Consider the following 4,236-nt stretch of genomic DNA (forward strand, 5'->3'; position numbering starts at 1 on the left):
TCACTCTCTCTATCATGAACATGCATATTTCATACAGGGAAAAGGAAGTTTGGAGATTTTAATAAGAAACTAAATGCTTTTTACAAAGCACTCAACAAAGCTCACATTAAAAACTACCATAATACTAACATGCTTGTTATCATTAAAATTCAAGATGATATTGACAAATTGCTCTATCATGAGGAACTTTGGTGGAGTTAGAGAGCTAAAGTCTATTGGTTAATGAAAGGAGATCATAATACACTTATATTTTAAAAAAGGCCTCTCAAAGGAAAAGTTATAACATAATTAGATCTATCACTAACAATTAAGGAGTTATGACCAGCAATGAAGAGGAGTTCCGAACCATCTTTATCCAACACTTTGAGAAACAATTAAAATCAAGCAAAAATGGCCAGATCTGTAATCCCTAAACTTTATCTGATATATCCAAAGATATTATTAACAATAACATGTATAAGGATCTTAATGAACCCTTCAAACCTGATGAGGGGTACCAAGCCATTAACCAACTTAAACTTATGGTTTTCCCAGACCCTAATGATATGCTAACTTTATTTTACCAAATCTTTTGGGATATTATAGGGGGATTCATTATTGCCTCTATCCTTAACATTCTTAATCACAATGGTACCCCTAATGACTTTAACTAGACTCACATCTTCCTCATTCTCAAAAACAAGAACCCTTATACACTCTTTGAGTATAGGTTACCACCTATCTTAACATTCCCAACACCAACCAGATTTAGAATTACCTTGGTCTACCTACTCATGTTGGTCTAGCTAAGAATAAAACCATCAACTATGTTATTGGGAGAGTTAAAACTAAGCTTAAATGATGGAAAACTAAGAATCTTTCATTTGAAGGAAGACCTATATTGATTAAAGTTATGGTTCAAGCTATTCTTACTTATATTATTAGCTACTTTTTTATTCCTCTTTCAATTTGTAGGAAATTGGAACAACTCGTGGATAACTTTTGGTGCGGAGAAGATGAGAAAAGGAAAAAAAGTCCACTAGAAAAACTAGAGTGACATGAGTAAATTCAAACAAGAAGGGGGTATGTGTTAGAACTAGATTTGGTTCTGCATCTATACCTTGAGTTTTGATGATAACAATATTGTATTTGTGTGAGAACAATTTTGGTACCCTAATCGTTTGTTATTATATAGCTTTAACAACCAGTTCTGATTCTGAGTATATGACGTGCAATGTCATCAGTTTTTGAATATTGCATTCTAAATTCCGTTTCTGCGCTAATCAAGAGAAGTTATGAAAGATGTTCAAAGTTATTGCTGCAATGATCTTTCTGCTTCTGTGCTGATTCACTCCTGAGAAGCTTATGAGGATACTCTATGTTGCTGTTGCAACACTCTCTCAGTTTGTGTTTCTGGACGTGACTCTGATCATTAAGCTTCTGAAGAATGGAAAGCTTCTGAAGTTGTGTTACTTAGAGGAAGATTATGAAGATCTCAAGCCAAACGTTGAGGTTATCAAGGTTTTGACTGAAGAGTCTAGAGATTTTGAAGATTATGAAGATACTAAAGATCTAAAGCTAGAATTCTAACATTATCAAGGTTCTGAGTGAGGATTCTGAAGTTTCTGAATCCAACTGTATGTTTCTTCATTTCATGCTTCATCAACTTTCGTCAGAAGCCAACGAACTTGAAGATAAGATCAAATGGATACATGATCAAATAGTACATAGTATAAATCAAATGTTCTTTCCACTACCTGATTTTATGGGAAAGGACAGTACTATACATCACACCTGTCACTGAATTTATGGACGAAGGACAGTATGCAATATCACTCCTTTCACCATCAAACAGTGAACAACCGCTCTATTTGATTTCCCTATTTTTGGCTCCAACGATCTTCTCCTTATGCTATATAAGTGGGACTTGGAGACTTGAAGAAAAACAAGAATGCTAAAGTGTTGCAATACTTCACAATGCCTAAATTCTTTGTGAAAAACTATCATTTTTATACACAGTTTTTCTTTAAGTACTTGTTTATCATTTGTGTAAAATTTTCTTGTGTAGAAGCAACTTGTAACACAAAAAATATTATTCAAACTGTTTGTTTGATTTCTTCAGGAGACTAGGGTATAGTCAGTATCTTAAGAAGACAGAGAAAGTTATTCTTTGTGAATCCTTAAGGAGACTCGGATATAGTTGGATCCTTGAGAAGACAAATAAGGTTAAGCTTTTGTTTTTAAAACCCAATTCACCCCCCCCCCCCCCCCCCCCTCTTGTGTTTTTTACACCTTCAGTATGGGCTTCAGAACCCTAAGGGATTTCATCATAGTTATGCTTTCTAAGCAAGGCAGGAGATTTATAATATACCCTAACTCTTTCGTTTCAAGAATGTTCAAAGCTAAGTATCATCCCCACTCTAATTTTATTCATTCTAAGATTGTAAATAGTCCTAGTTACATCTGAAGAAGTATTAATTATAACAAATTTATCCTTGATAGAGGCATATAGGGGTTGATAGGAAATTGTGATAAGGTTAAGGTGTGGGAGGACAATTAAATCCCTATTCATTGTAGATTTAAACTCCTAACACACAGACCCTTGAATTCAAGGGTAAATGGAGTTAGGGATCTCATTGACCTAAAACATAATTGTTGGAACACAGATATTATCAACAACATATGCAATTTAGTGGATGTTGAAAATGTACTTCAAATCACCCTTATTATCACTAATGAGGAGGATTTGACTAGTTGGATGAATAATAAGAATGATTTGTACTATGTTAGATAAGGATACTATTTCTTAAAAGATTGGAAAAGAAAATACAATACTGATTTCTCTTATAGAAACAAAGACAAAGGCTTTTGGAATAAGATATGGAATAGTAACACTACTCCTAGATAGAAAACTCTTGTTTGGAGAATCATGAATAACATTCTCATGTTAAAGGTTACCTCTTTAAAAAGAATGTAAGGAGTGTCCTTTATTATTCTATATGTAAATCCTATGTGGAGTCCATGGACACTGTTTTAAGGAATGCATTTAGGCTACTCAAAGTTATTTTGGATCCTAACTCAGTTTCAACTTTCAGATCTCTAATCACAATCAACATCAGGGATGGGTTAGAGTGATTATTCCTAATCTAGACAACTATAACACAACTTTATTCATTAATATTCTAGATAACATATGAATTTCTAGAAACAAGAAAGTTTAGGATGGCATTGACATACCTGTGGAGGAAATCATCAAGAGAAGCCATCACATTAGTTAAAACTTCATCAATCTTCATAACCCTAGCAAGTCAGGTAACATTACTGACCTGAATAAAGAGGACCAAAGCTCCCATAATAACAGATTCAAACTCTAGAGTGATATCATTTTTAAGGGGGAAAGTCTAACTAAGGAAAAAAGAACTATCACCGTTAGAGATGTGAAACGTTTTAATCAGAATGAATAACAATGCTCAAGAAATAATAGATGATACGAATAATACCTATCTTCTGCGTTGCATAGGTACGGGTACGTACCCAGTACCCGGTACGAGTACTGGTGCGGAGTACGGTTTTTTTAGAAAAACTAAGGTACATGTACGTTAGTATAATTTTTTTAAATACAATTATAAAAATAACAGGTGTTATATTGTTTAAATAACAACAAAACATTAAAATTACAAAACAATTTGCTTAAAAAAAATTAATATCTACGCAATAACATAAATAAATGACACTTAAAAAGTATCCATAAATCATGATATCATTAAAAAGAACGGCTTCTAGTTCAGGTTTATCGAGGGAAATGCTAACAACTTAAAAAATATCAACTACATCAAATAGATCTCATTCATCTCCATCAATATCCCATATTTTGTTGCTCCAACATTATAAACCTTAATATGAGAAGACAAGGATTTGTATGAACAAAAATTAAATCCTCAGCCCTCTTTGAATTGAGCTTATTCCTTTTCAATGAGTAAATAAATTTAATTGTGCTCCAATTTCTCTCCACAGAAGATGAAGAACTTGGTTGTGAAAGAACTTTTTTATTTCTAAATAGAATAATTAATCCAAATTATACTATCCGATAAAAATTTAAAAAAGTTGGGTACGTGGTACCAAATGTGTATCAGTTGGTGTATCAACTTAAAAAAAAAATGGTACGACTTGTTAGCTGGAGATTTCGACAATTAGATGAAGTTTTTTGAAAATGTTATGTTTTGGAGAACAAATAAAAATGGTTGTGTCGAAGCTATT

This window comes from Lathyrus oleraceus, chromosome 1 (genome assembly GCF_024323335.1).
Source record: "Lathyrus oleraceus cultivar Zhongwan6 chromosome 1, CAAS_Psat_ZW6_1.0, whole genome shotgun sequence".
Classification (NCBI taxonomy): Eukaryota; Viridiplantae; Streptophyta; class Magnoliopsida; order Fabales; family Fabaceae; genus Lathyrus; species Lathyrus oleraceus.